This window comes from Stenella coeruleoalba, assembly GCF_951394435.1.
Source record: "Stenella coeruleoalba genome assembly, chromosome: 6".
NCBI lineage: Eukaryota > Metazoa > Chordata > Mammalia > Artiodactyla > Delphinidae > Stenella > Stenella coeruleoalba.
The window spans coordinates 47,618,897-47,633,864 of record NC_137151.1 but is presented as its reverse complement, the minus strand read 5'-3'; the positions used below and the strand labels follow the sequence as shown (position 1 = coordinate 47,633,864).

The window sequence follows — 14,968 nt, the reverse complement described above, 5'->3', positions numbered from 1 at the left end:
TTGAACATGGACAGGAGAGGTTCCTGCCCCGCCTGGGGCTTACAGTCTAGAAGTGGGGAGGACATCACTATCTGAAATGACCTTATTTATAGTTTAAAGCCATTATTTTAAAAAGGGGGAGAATCATGTGAGGGGTGTGTGAAGTGGGGATGGGGGAGGGTGGAATGGTCGGAAAAGGCCTTTCTGAGCTCTTCCAATTCTGAACTAACTTGCCCCTGACCCCATCATTTTCACCCTGAGGGTCTCGGTTCTCGGTTTCTACAGCCCACAACGAAAGGGGCTGGCCTCCCCTCTTCCTGCTCAGCGGGGTTCGACTCCCACGCTCTGCGATCCACTTCCCCAGCGGGCCAGGCTGTGTGGAAACAGGCCGGGCCCTGGCTTCCCGCCGCTTGCCAAGGACTAACCGTCCCAGGTGTCTCCTGTTAAGCGGCCGCCGGAGCCTCCCTTCCACCCCGCGGAGAATTCCCGAAGAGCCCGAGGCCCGGGCTGCACGCGGCGGGCGGGGCCCACCTAACTTGGCCCAGTCACGCCCCTTCCCGGGCATCCCAGGTGGCTCGGGGCGGGGAGGGGCCGCACCAACGCCAGCCAGCCGCCAGTGAGCTGCTAGCCGGGACCGGGACCGGGAGCAGGGAGCCGGCCGGACGCGCGGACAGGCCCGGCGAGCGCGGCGGAGCTGGTGAGCCGGGCGGGCACAGCGGGCGGGGGGGGCGGCGGTCGGCGGGGGACGGCGGGCTCCGCGCCCGGGTCCTGCGGGGCCGAGCGGCTGCGGCGGGCAGTGCGGGGCTCGCCTGCCTGGCGCGTCGGGGGAGCGAGCGCGCCGGGGTCGCGGCACAGCGGAGGGGTCGGGGCCCCGTAGCTGCCTGGGGGCGAACAGCTGCGACCCTCTGCACCGGGCTGGAGCTGGGGGCGGGGGCGGGCGCGGGGACAGGGCCGGGGCTGCGTGGGTCTCTGGGCGGCGCGGAGGCGCTCTGTCCGCGGCGCTGGTGGGGAGAGGGGAGGCTGGGGGTCCCACTGCTGCGGAGAGCGCGGAGCAGCGCGGGGGGCTCAGGCCCGCGGGGGGGACCCGAGCGAGCTCCCGCCTCTCCCTCTGCGGCGCTTCCCAGGGGCCAGCTCAGGTTCAGCTGCTCCCTCTGCCCGGCGCTTTACTTTTGTTGCTGGTGTTGAGTGTCCGACATACACCTGGGTTAGTTACCTGGGGCTTCCAAAAAACTGGGTATGCAGGGCTGCTCTGACTCCAGGGGCCTGCGCTTGTAAGGCTCCATCCAGGTCTGTGTGTCCTGGGGCGCTGTCGGGGGTTGGGGTGGAGGCGGAGGGTGCGCTGCATCTCCCAGGCCCTGGCCATCGGTGTGATAAAGTGGAAAAAGTCTAGAATTTAAATTCTAGTTACTAGCTGTGTGACCTTGAGCAAGTTGCTTAACTTCGCTGATTCTCAGTTTGGTCAGAGGTAAAAAGGGTATTATAATCATTACAACGGGCTGAAGTTATACGATGTTCATAAAGCCCATAGCACGTTGCTTGATGAAAGTTCTCTCCATTTTTTCCCTATGTGTTAATGTAACACTTCATGCCTTCCAGAGGTCCCCACTCCTTTCTGAACAGAAGGGAGATCCAGGAGGCTCAGAGTACCCTCCTTTAGGAGGGAAGGTGGTGGTGTGTGGTTTGGGGGGGGTGGCATTTTGTCCATTCTAACTTGTTCATGGCCTGGCCTCCCCCAGGCAGTTGTACTTCCTGACACCATTCTAGAAGCCCGGTTTGAGAGGTGACAGTGCACAGGTCCTGAATATAGAAGGGATGTTATCGGCTTGCTTTCATCATTACTGACTGTATTTGTCAGAATTCTTTTCTTTGGGTTGGGTTTGGTCACTTGAAAATTGCTTTATGCAGTATAGAAATTGATTGGGTCACATAAATGAAAAGGCTGAGGGTTTAGCTTTAGGCATAGCTTGATCCAGGGACTCATATAGGGTTGCCGGGCTTGTTCTCTCTTTTTCCCTCTGTGTTGACTGTTCTTAGTATGGAGTGATAAAAAGCACTGGCATCTCAGGCTTATCTGTTCCTTTAGAGAGAGGGGGCATAGGAGGATGTCTCTCTTTTCTTCCGTCACTTCCGTCACCTCCATCCTTATAGCAAACGTTATTGATACACTAGACCAAAGCAGGGCCAAGCCATCTCAGTGGACAGGGAGTGGGTTTCCACCATAGCAGTGGGTACTTTGCTCAGGTGCCACTGTGATAGTCACTCCCACCCCAGGTGCCGGGGATTGGGCAGGGACAGTTCCCATGAGAGGTCTGACTTCTGGGCAGATAAAATAGGACCTGTTCATTGCGTTGTCTCTGCCTTTGCTCACCGCCACCTAAAGGAAGTCTTTAGTAGAGTGTAGACTGCCTGGGTGCCATGTTCCATCTGTCAATTGTCAAGTCTTATCCCAGGCAAGGAAGGCATCCTGCATGTTCCTCCTTTGATTCCTTGTTTTGTTGTTTGTTTGTTGGTTGATTCATTCATTCAGCATTTAATAAATGCCCAGCATACACCAGGGCCTCTGCCAAGAGTGAACATGTTTGCTTTTGAGAAGCTCACGGTCTAGTTGGAGAGGCAGATGTGCAGAGAACAGAGTCTGGGACTGTGTAACTGTCTGGGGACAAGCGAAGACTTCCCAAGGAAACTGTACTTGAGCTCTAAATTGGAGATAGTAGGGGATAGTAGGAGGAAAAGTTGCAGGGACTTCCCAGGCCAAGCAGTGTGGTGTGGTAGGGTACTTTCTGTTGTAAGTAACACTAGTTAGGTTACTTTACTGTCTTGCTTAAGAAGTCTAGAGGTAGGTGGTTCAAAGTGGCCACAGTTCTGGGTTGGCTTCTTGAAGATTCTCTGGGTTTTCCCTGCCCTGCCACAGGGTGACTGGAGCTCCATTACACCTTCACGTGATAACATGTAGAGCAAAAAGGGAGGGAGACGGCTTGCTTCTCAGTGATTCTCTAGATAACAAAGGTCAGAATTTCTCAGAGGTTCCCTGTGTCACTGGCCAGAATGGTCATACGCCCGTGCTGAGCCAGTCACTGGCAAAGGAGGAGAGGGTGGCTGTGATTGTCGTGGCCCAGCCGTGTTCTGGAGCTGGGGGAGGGGTCACCTTCCCTGAGCACGTTGGTGCCCCTATGTGAAAATCGGAATTCTGTTAGCAAGGCAGAAAGCGAGACTGCCTTGCCTGTCGGGCGGTTAGGTAGTCGGTCACCCGTGTCTCCTGCAGGTGGTGACAGATGATGAAAGACATGGCCTTACAGGAAGCAGGAGAAGCTCAGGATGGTAGGGGAAGTGTAGGGTGTGTCTGAGGGGAGGGAAGGAGCTGAGGTTGGAGGCACAGTAGAGACAGGAAAACCCTGTGTTAGATGCCCTCTGGATATCACTAAGAAGCCTAAATCTCGGTCCCATTCCTCAAAGAGCTTACACTCAAAACCTGGGAAAGTTTTTCTGGGTCTGTCACAGTCCCATAGTAACAGCAACAGTGGCTCACTCTATGGGGGTAACTGTGCGGGGGATTAGGGTGGAGGAGTTTAGGGAGGGGCCGTGTGCAGTTTGAAGAAGCCTCACAGCTGGTTCTGCTGTGCCTCCCACTCCCCAGTGCCCCCTTCACCTTCTCCCCTGCCCCTTATTGAGAACATTTGTTCTAAATCATGTCTTTGTTTCGGCGCCCTTACCTGTCTTCACGCTAACAGGCGGGGACTTGGAGAAGATGCGGTTAGTGGTAGATCCTGGACTGGAAAACAGTTCTCCTGATGATAGTCTAGCGGGTGAATACTATATAATCGTGTTCAGTAGGGAACCAGCCTCCACTGTCTACTGCTTTTCTTTTTTTTAAACAGCATTTTTAAAAATTTTTTATCATTTGCGGTACGCGGGCCTGTCACTATTGTGGCCTCTCCCGTTGCGGAGCACAGGCTCCAGACGCACAGGCTCAGTGGCCATGGCTCACGGGACCAACCGCTTTGTGGCATGTGGGATCCTCCCAGACCGGGGCACGAACCCGCGCCCCCTGCATCGGCGGCAGACTCTCAACCACTGCGCCACCAGGGAATCCCATAAACAGCATTTTAAAAAATTTTTATTTATTTATTTTTTGTACAGCAGGTTCTTATTAGCTATATATTTTATACATATTAGTGTATATATGTCGATCCCAATCTCCCAGTTCATCCCACCCATCCACCCTCGCTTCCCCCCCTTGGTGTCCATACATTTGTTCTCTACATCTGTGTCTTGATTTCTGCCTTGCAAACTGGTTCATCTGTACCATTTTTCTAGATTCCACATATATGCATTATATATGATATTTGTTTTTCTCTTTCTGACTTACTTCACTCTGTATGACAGTCTCTACGTCCAGCCATGTCTGTACAAATGACCCAATTTCATTCCGTTTCGTGGCTGAGTAATATTCCAGTGTACCACATCTTCTTTAACCATTTGTCTGCTAATGGCATTTAGGTTGCTCCCATGACCTGGCTATTGTAAATAGTGCAGCAATGAACATTGGGGTGCATGTGTCTTTTTGAATTATGGTTTTCTCTGGGTATATGTGCAGTAGTGGGATTGCTGGATCATACGGTAATTCTATTTTTAGTTTTTAAGGAACCTCTATACTGTTCTCCATAGTGGCTGTATCAATTTACATTCCCACAAGCAGTGCAAGAGGGTTCCCTTTTCTCCACACCCTCTCCAGCATTTGTTGTTTGTAGATTTTCTGTTGATGCCCATTCCAACTGGTGTGAGGTGATACCTCATTGTAGTTTTGATCTGCATTTCTCTAATAATTAGTGATGTTGAGCAGCTTTTCATGTGCTTCTTGGCCATCTGTATGTCTTCTTTGGAGAAATGTCTAGTTAGGTCTGCCCATTTTTTGATTGGGTTGTTTAATATTGAGCTGCATGAGCTGTTTATGTATTTTGGAGATTAATCCTTTGTTGATTTGTTTGCAAATATTTTCTCCCATTCTGAGGATTTTCGATTCATCTTTATAGTTTCCTTCCTTGTGCAAAAGCTTTTAAGTTTCATTAGGTCCCATTTGTTTATTTTTGTTTTTATTTCCATTACTCTGGGAGGTGGGTGAAAAAAGATCTTGCTGTGATTTATGTCAAAGAGTGTTCTGCCTATGTTTTCCTCTAAGAGTTTTATGGTATCCAGTCTTACGTTTAGGTCTTTAACCCATTTTGAGTTTATTTTTGTGTATGGTGTTAGGGAGTGTTCTAATTACATTCTTTTACATGTAGCTGTCCAGTTTTCCCAGCACCACTTATTGAAGAGACTGTCTTTTCTCCATTGTATATCCTTGCCTCCTTTGTCATAGATTAGTTGACCATAGGTGTGTGGGTTTATCTCTGGGCTTTCTATCCTGTTCCATTGATCTATATTTCTGTTTTTGTGCCAGTACCATATTTTCTTGATTACTGTAGATTGTAGTATAGTCTGAAGTCAGGGAATCTGATTCCTCCAGCTCCATATTTTCCCCTCAAGATTGCTTTGGCTATTCACTGTCTTGTGTCTCCATACAAATTTTAAGATATTTTTGTTCTAGCTCTGTAAAAAATGCCACTGGTAATTTGGTAGGGATTGCACTGAATCTGTGGATTGCTTTGGGTAGTATAGTCATTTTCACAATATTGATTCTTCCAATTCAAGAACGTGGTATATCTCTTCATCTGTTTGTGTCATCTTTGATGTCTTTCATCAGTGTTTTATAGTTTTCTGAGTACAGGTCTTTTACTTCCTTAGGTAGGTTTATTCCTAGGTATTTTTTATTCTTTTTGTTGCAGTGGTGTATGGGAATGCTTCCTTAATTTTTCTTTCTGATCTTTCGTTGTTAGTATATAGGAATGTAAGAGATGTCTGTGCATTAATTTTGTATCCTGAAACTTTACCAAATTCATTGATTAGCTCTAGTAGTTTTCTGGTGGCTTCTTTAGGATTAGCTATGTATGGTGTCATGTCATGTGCAAACAGTAACAGTTTTACTTCTTCTTTTCCAATTTCTATTCCTTTTATTTCTTTTTCTTCTCTGATTGCCATGCCTAGGACTTCCAAAACTGTATTGAATAATAGTGGCGACAGTGGACATCCTTGTCTTGTTCCTGATCTTAGAGGAAATGCTTTCAGTTTTTCACTATTGAGAATGACGTTTGCTGTGGGTTTGTCATATATGGCCTTTATTATGTTGAGGTAGGTTCCCTCTATGCCCACTTTCTGGAGAGTTTTTATCGTAAATGGGTGTTGAATTTTGTCAAAAGCTTTTTCTGCATCTATTGAGATGATCCTATGGTTTTTATTCTTCACTTTGTTAATATGGTGTATCACACTGATTGATTTGCATATATTGAAGAATCCTTGCATCCCTGGGATAAATCCCACTTAATCATGGTGTATGATCCTTTTAATGTGTTGTTGGATTCTGTTTGCTAGTATTTTGTTGAGGATTTTTTCATCGATGTTCATCAGTGATATTGGTCTGTAATTTTCTTTTTCTGTAGTATCTTTGTCTGGTTTTGGTATCAGGGTGATGGTGGCCTCATAGAATGAGTTTGGGAATGTTCCTTCTTCTGCAAATTTTGCAAGAGTTTGAGAAGGATGGGTTTTAGCTCTTCCCTAAATGTTTCATAGAATTCACCTGTGAAGCCATCTGGTCCTGGACTTTTGTTTGTTGGAAGATTTTTAATCACAGTTTCAATTTCATTACTTGTGATTAGTCTGTTCATATTTTCCATTTCTTCCTGGTTCAGTCTCAGAAGGTTGTGCTTTTCTAAGAATTTGTCCATTTCTTCCAGGTTGTCCATTTTATTGGCATAGAGTTGCTTGTAGTAGTCTCTTACAATGCTTTGTATTTCTGCCGTGTCTACTGTAACTTCTCCTTTTTCATTTCTAATTTTATTGATTTGAATCCTCTCCCTCTTTTTCTTGATGAGTCTGGCTAAAGGTTTATCAGTTTTGTGTATCTTCTCAAAGAACCAGCTGTTTAGTTTTATTGATCTTTGCTATAGTTTTGTTTCTATTTCATTTATTTCTGGTCTGATCTTTATGATCTCTTTCCTTCTACTAACTTTGGATTTTGTTTGTTCTTCTTTCTCTAGTTCCTTTAGGTGTAAAGTTAGGTTGTTTATTTGAGAGTTTTCTTGTTTCTTGAGGTAGGATTATATTGCTATAAACTTCCCTCTTAGAACTGCTTTTGTTGCATCCCATAGGTTTTGGATCATTGTGTTTTGTTGTCATTTGTCTCTAGGTAATTTTTTATTTCCTCTCTGATTTCTTCAGTGATCTCTTGGTTATTTAGTAACGTATTTTTTAGCATCCATTTGTTTGTGTTTTTTACGTTTTTCCCCCTGTCGTTTATTTCTAATTTCATAGCATTGTGGTCAGAAAAGATACTTGATATAATTTCAATTTTCTTAAGTTTACTGAGGCTTGATTTGTGACCCTAGATATGTTCTATCCTGCAGGATGTTCCGTGTGCATTTGAGAAGAAAGTGTAATATGATGTTTTCGGTTGGAATGTCCTATAAATATCAATTAAATGTATCTGGCCCATTGTGTCATTTAAAGCTTGTGTTTCCTCACTAATTTTCTGTCTGAATGATTTGTCCATTGGTGTAAGTGAGGTGTTAAAGTCCCCCACTATTATTGTGTTACTGTCGACTTCCTCTTTTAGAGCTGTTAACATTTGCCTCATGTATTGAGGTGCTCCTATGTTGGGTGCATATATATTTATAATTTTTATATCTTCTTTTTGCATTGATCCCTTTATCTTTATGTAGTGTCCTTCCTTGTCCCTTGTAACATTCTTTATTTAAAAGTCTATTTTTCTGTTATGAGTATTGCTACTCCAGGTTTCTTTTGATTTCCATTTGCATGGAATATCTTTTTCCATCCCCTCACTTTCAGTCTGTATGTGTCCCTAGGTCTGAAGTAGGTCTCTTGTGGGCAGCATATATATGGGTCTTATTTTTTATCCATTCAGTGAGCCTGTGTCTTTTGGTTGGAGCATTTAATCCGTTCACATTTAAGGTAGTTATCGATATGTATGTTCCTATTACCATTTTCTTAATTGTTTTGGGTTTGTTTTTGTAGGTCCTTTTCTTCTCTTGTGTTTCCCACTTAGAGAAGTTCCTTTAGCATTTGTTGTAGAGCTGGTTTGGTGGTGCTGAATTCTCTTAGCTTTTGCTTGTCTGTAAAGCTTTTGATTTCTCCATTGAATCTGAATGAGATCCTTGTCGTGTAGAGTAATCTTGGTTGTAGGTTCTTCCCTTTCATCACTTTAAATATATCGTGCCACTTCCTTGTGGATTGTAGCGTTTCTGCTAATAAATCAGCTGTTAACCTTATGGGAGTTCCCTTGTGTGTTATTTGTCATTTATCCCTTGTTGCTTTTAATATTTTTTTTTGTCTTTGATTTTTGTCAATTTGATTACTATGTGTCTCTGCATGTTTCTCCTTGGATTTATCCTGCCTGGGACTCTCTGTGGTTCCTGGACTTGGGTGGCTATTTCCTTTCCAATGTTAGGGAAGTTTTCGGCTATTATCTCTTTAAATATTTTCTTGGGTCCTTTCTCTCTCTTTTCTTCTTATGGGACCTCTATAATGCAAATGTTGTTGTGTTTAATGTTGTCCCAGAGGTCTCTTAGGCCGTCTTCATTTCTTTTCATTCTTTTTTTCTTTATTGTATTCTGCAGCAGTGAATTCTACCATTCTGTCTTCCAGGTCACTTATCTGTTCTTCTGCCTCAGTTATTCTGCTGTTGATTCCTTCTAGTGTTTTTTCATTTCAGTTATTGTATTGTTCATCTCTGTTTGTTTGTTCTTTAATTCTTCTAGGTGTTTGTTCTTTAATTCTTTTAGGTTTTGTTAAACATTTCTTGCATCTTCTCACTCTTTGCCTCCATTCTTTTTCCAAGGTCCTGGATCATCTTCACTATCATTATCATGAATTCTTTTTCTGGAAGGTTGCCTATCTCCACTTCATTTAGTTGTTTTTCTGGGGTTTTATCTTGTTCCTTCATCTGGTACATATTCCTCTGCTTTTTCATTTTGTCTGTCTTTCTGTGAATGTGGTTTTCGACTGTCTGCTGCTTTTAAAGCATTTAGCCTATTTTCATTTGAAGTATGACGTGCAAGCTGCTTTTTGTTTCCATTTGACATGGTGGACATTGGTGGGCATTTGGAGTTAGATTGACAAGCAGGATGCTACTTCTTATGATCCACTGTCCTCAGTACCTACTTAGCACAGAAATTGGCAGAAAGATCTAGTCACTAATCCTGGAAGAAAGGAGGGAGTGTAGGGCAGCATATTTTGTTGTTTCCATCAGCAGTCCTGCCGAGGGCTGCCCAGGATCACTGGCAGAGTGTGAGGGAATGAGGTAGAGAGATGCATTGGGCAGTCATTCATTCACAAATATTTATTGAACACCTACTGGGTGCAGACACTGCTCTGGGAATAAAAAGAATATATAAGAAAGACAAAGTCTGTTCTCTGAGCTTACACTTTCCTGGAAGGAGACATATTTGTTTTGTCTCCTGTGTCAGGTGATGAGAAGTACTATAATGAAAAATAAGGTAGGTTAAGTGAAGACTGCAGTAGTTTGAAACAAGCTGGATATAGTACTACAAATCATCAAAGTTTAGTCTCTCTCCGTTTTCCAGCAGAGAAATATGGCCAGAGTTGGTACGGTATTGGGCAAATAAAGACGTTCATTTGGAGGAACGGGATTATGTATTGAATAACTTGATCTTAAAGGATTTCTTTCATGCAGAATCTCTTTGTTATACTTTGCATAGTTCCCAGACATGATTTACAATGAGTTATAAAACATAGTACCAAGTGATGAGAAATAAATGAAGAAATACAAGCAAAGGGAAAATAAAGTTCATTTCTTTCATCATTGTTTTCCAGAATTGTTTAGGTTTGGTAGCAGGGGAAGAAGGAAGTATGGTGATAAAAAATGTGGTGATTCATGCTCAGCCTTCATTATTTAAAAGATGACAAAATAGGGCTTCCCTGGTGCCGCAGTGGTTGAGAGTCCGCCTGCCGATGCAGGGGACACAGGTTCGTGGCCTGGTCCAGGAAGATCCCACATGCTGCAGAGCGGCTGGGCCTGTGAGCCATGGCCGCTGAGCCTGTGCGTCTGGAGCCTGTGCTCTGCAACGGGAGAGGCCACAACAGTGAGAGGCCCATGTACCGCAAAAAAAAAAAAAAAAAAAAAAAAAAAAAAGGTGACAAAATAAATTTTTGATGCCTCAGAAAGTTATCACTTTTTTGGGTCTGTGTGTAAAGAGTCAATTTTATTTGATAGGAAAAAATAGGGTCTATACTAAAGATGTATATGAAAATTATCTCCTGAGTTCAAAGAAATTTAATAGTATTTTTAAGGTCAGTATGAAGTGCATTAAATGTTAACAGAGATCGAAAGCCTAATTCCAGGGTCAAATAATATGGTATAAATAAAAATTGGTGAGAATTTAAGTTTGGACTTATAACTGGCTGGGAAAATATACAAATTCAAATTAAAATTTACAGCATACAAGTGTTATGCAGAGGTAATTTTGATGACCTGTTTTTATTGGCTTGTTTTCTTTTCTTATTGTTGAGTTTTGAGAGTTCTTTACATAATCTGGATATATGTCCTGTGTCAGAATGTGATTTTTAAATAAATTCTCTCAGTCTGTACCTTATCTTTTTATTCCCATAGCAGTGTCTTTCTCAGGGCAAAAGTTTTTTAGCTTTAGTAAACCAATGTATCAATTTTTCTATGGATTAGACTTTTGTTGTTGTATCTAAGATTCTTTGTCAAACTACAAGTCTTGAAACTTTTCTACATTTTCTTCTAGAAGTTTCATAGTTCTATGTTTTACACTTAGGTTTATGATCCATTTTGGGTTAAGTTTTATATAAGGTGTAAACTATTAGTCAAGAATTTTCTTTTTTTTTTTGCATGTGGAATTCCAGTTTTTCCAGCACCATTTGTTGAAAAGACTGTGCTTTCCCTAGAATTGTATGGACATTTTTGTAGATAATCAGTTGGCCATAATTGTAAGCATTTATTTCTGGATTCTTAATTTTATTCCATTGATCTGTAAGCCTACTTTGTGCCAACACTACACTGGCTTGATGCTGTGACTTTATAATAAATTTTGAAAATAGGTAGTATAAATCCTCCAAGTTTATTTCTTTTCAAAATTGTTACGGCTCTCCTAGTTCCTTGGCCTTTTCATATAGGTTGTAGAGTCAGCTTGTCAATATCTGCAAAGAGTCCTGCTGGGATTTTGAATGGGCTTGCATTGAATCTATAGATTCATTTAGGAAGAAGTGATATCTTTACAATATTGAGTATTCCAGTCCATTAACACAATATTGTTTATCACTTTATTATTTCTGTTTTTATTTTTTTATCAGCATTTGGTACTTTTCAGGATATAGACCTTCCACATGTTTTGTTAGATTTATACTTTAGTATTTCATTTGGGGGTTCCTCTTGTTGCTAATATAAAGAAATACAATTGATTTTTGTATTTTGATATTGTATTCTATTACCTCTCTGAAGTCGCTTATTCTAGGAGGTTTATTTATAGATTTTTGGGGATTTTCTACACAGACAGTCATGTTATCTGTGAATAATGACAGTTTTATTTTTTCCCTTCTAATCTGGACGCCTTTTATTTCTTTTACTTGCCTTAGTCTACTGGCTAAGTCTTGTAGTACAATGTTTAAAAGGAGTGGTGAGAGAGAACATCCTTGCCTTGTTTCTCATAATAGGGGAGAAGTAATCTTTCACTATGAAGTATGTTAGCTGAGAATTTTTATAGGTGCCCCATGAGGTTAAGGAATTTCACTTGTATCCCTAGTTTACTGAGAGTTTTTATTATGAATGGATTTTGAATTTTGTTGTATACTTTTTCTCTGTCTATTGACAGGGTCATGTGATTTATTCATATTTACTATGGTGAATGACATTGATTGATTTTCAGATGTTGAACCAGCTTTGTATTCCTGGGATAAACCCTACTTGGTTGTAATGTATTTTTGGAAGAGACTGTGTAAGATTGTTATTTTTTCCTCCTTCAGTATTTGGTAGAATTCATTAGTGAAACCATCTAGGCCTAGAGTTTTCTCTGATGGAAGGTTTTTAAACTACAAATTTAACTTGTTAATAGATACAGGACAATTCAGGTTATCCAGTTTTTCTTGATAAGTTTTAATTGTTTATATATTTCAAGGAATGGGTCTTCTTCACCTAAGTTGTCAAATTTATGGATATAGAATTGTTTGTGGTGTTCTATTATTCATTTAATGTCTTTGGGGTCTGTAGTGATGTTCCCCCTTTCATTCCTGATATTGATAATTTGTGTCTTCAATCATTTTCTTAGTCTGTCTACAAGTTCAGCAACTTTATTAATCTTTCACAGATCCAGATTTTGATTTCATTAATTTTTTGTTTTTCTGTTTTCAATTTTATTGATTTATGCCCTTTTTATTTCCTTCACCTTGCTTTGGGTTTAATATGCTCCTATTTTCTTAAGGGGTAAGCTTATATTACTGATCTGAGATTTTTCTTCTGTTTTAATATAAGCATTTAGTGCTATACATTTCCCTTTAACCACCGCTTTAGCCTGCATTCAACAATTTTGATATGTGCATATTCATTTTTATTTATTTAAAATTAAAATATTTAAAATTTCCCTTGAGACTTCCTCTTGACCCATGTGTTATTTCAAAATATGTCATTTACTTTTCAAATACTTGGGAATTTTCCAGAAGTTTTCTTGTTATCAGTTTCTAGTTTAATTCTCTTATTGTCCCATAATATAATTTTTATTTATTTATTTATTTATTTATTTTTGGCTGTGTTGGGTCTTCGTGTCTGTATGTGGGCTTTCTCTAGTTGTGATGAGTGGGGCTACTCTTCGTTGTGGTGCGCAAGCTTCTCATTGTCGTGGCTTCTCGTTGCGGAGCACCGGCTCTAGGTGCACAGGCTTCAGTAGTTGTGGCATGTGGGCTCAGTAATTGTGGCTTGCAGGCTCTAGACGTCAGGCTTAGTAGTTGTGGTGCACTGGCTTAGTTGCTCCGCGGCATGTGGGATCTTCCCAGGTCAGGGCTCGAACCCATGTCCCTTGCATTGGCAGGCAGATTCTTAACCACTGCCACAAGGGAAGCACCATCCCATAATATAATTTGCATGATTTTTATTCTTTTAAATTTGTTCACATTTATTTTGTGGCCCAGAATATCTTGGTCAATGTTCAGTGTGCACTTGAAAAGAATGTGTATTCTGCTATTGTTGGGTAGAATGTTCTGGAAATATTAGGTGAAGTTGCCTGATAGGTTTGTTCAGGTCTCCTGTGTCCTTATTCATTATCTATCTACTTGTTTTATCAATAACAGAGAGGCATGTTAGAATAGAATCTCCAACTACAATTGTCGATTTTAAAATTTCTTGTTTCAGTTCTGTCACTTTTTGATTCATGTATTTTGACCATTTGTTCTGAAGTGCAACTTTAATAGTATAATAGCTAGTTATTTTACCAGTGAAAGCAAGTTTTTTCTGGAATAGCCAAAGGAATTGCAATTCAGGATATGTGAACTATGGTATACCATAGGTAAATCCAAAAACAAGGAAGGGGAACTTACTTTTATAGGGAAAAGCGAAACTTGGAAGGAGCTGTAATAACCAAAGAGACCTGTTGCAGGAAACTGGGAGTCCAGTGTATGGAGGCTTCTCATTGGTTGGGCTGCTACAGTGTCTGATTGGCTGGACTGCCTTCCAGCAGAGAGAAGCAGCAGCAATACCTTCCTGTTTGGAGTAATAGATGGTGCATGGTGGGCCCTGAGAGCTCCCCCTACAGGCCATCCCAACTCCAATTTTAGCGGAGGTTTTTAATTCCACAGTGCATACACATTTAGGATTGTTATGTCCTCTTGGAAAATTGATCCTGTTCTCATTATATAATATTCCTCTTTATCCTGGTTAATATTCCTTGCTCTGGGGTCTACTTTGGGTGTTAATAATATAGCTACTCCAGCTTTCTTTTGCTTAGTGTTTGCAGCCATATCTTTTCCTATTCTTTTCATTTTAACCTGTCTGTGTCTGTATATTTAAGGCACAGTCCTTGTAAACCTCAGATAGTTGGGTCTTACTTTTTTTTTTTTTTTTTTGCGGTACGCGGGCCTCTCACTGTTGTGGCCTCTCCCGTTGCGGAGCACAGGCTCCAGATGCGCAGGCTCAGTGGCCATGGCTCACGGGCCCAGCCGCTCTGTGGCATGTGGGACCTTCCCGGACTGGGGCACGAACCCGTGTCCCCTGCATCGGCAGGCAGACTCTCAACCACTGCACCACGAGGGATGTGCGGGTCTTACTTTTTAAATCAATCTAACAATATCTGTCTTTTAACTGGTGTATTAGACCATTCACATTTACTGTGGTGTTAATATGGCTTAATTAAAAGCTACCATCTTGCTAGTTATTTTCTCTCCGTTCCATTTTTCCCTATTACCTGAGCATTTCTTGATTCCCTTTTATCTCCACTTCTTATTTATGCTTCTTTAACATTTTTAGTGATTCCCCTAGAGTGTTTATTTATATCTATATATCTTTAATTAATCAGAGTCTACTTTCAAGTAATATTACACCGTTTCATGTGTAGTCTAAGGAACTTTCAGCAGTATATTTCCAACCCTTCTCTTCCATCCTTTGTGTTATTGTTATTTTTTTTTCTACATATGCTGTAAACAAAATATTGTTACTGTTTTTGTTTTAGGCAAAGGGTCAGCAAACCTTTTTTTTGTAGAGGCCCAGAAAGTAAATAGTTTGCTCTGAGGCCACATATGGTCTCTGCTGCATATTCTTTTTTTTCTGAAACAACACTTTAAAAATATAAAAACCATCTTTAGCTCACAGGTCATACAAAAACAGACTGCGGGCTGCATTTGGTTTGCAGGCCATAGT

At 41.5% G+C, this 14,968-nt stretch overlaps 1 long non-coding RNA gene across 1 annotated transcript in view; it reads left to right on the top strand.

The window, feature by feature from the left end:
• The first annotated feature begins 509 nt into the window (after positions 1 to 509).
• The window catches only part of LOC307188219, a 119,730-nt gene continuing 105,271 nt past the window's right edge, over positions 510 to 14,968 (top strand). The window contains exon 1 of the long non-coding RNA XR_013828847.1: positions 510 to 676. This is a non-coding gene — a long non-coding RNA (uncharacterized lncRNA). The remainder of the gene's footprint in view (positions 677 to 14,968) is intronic.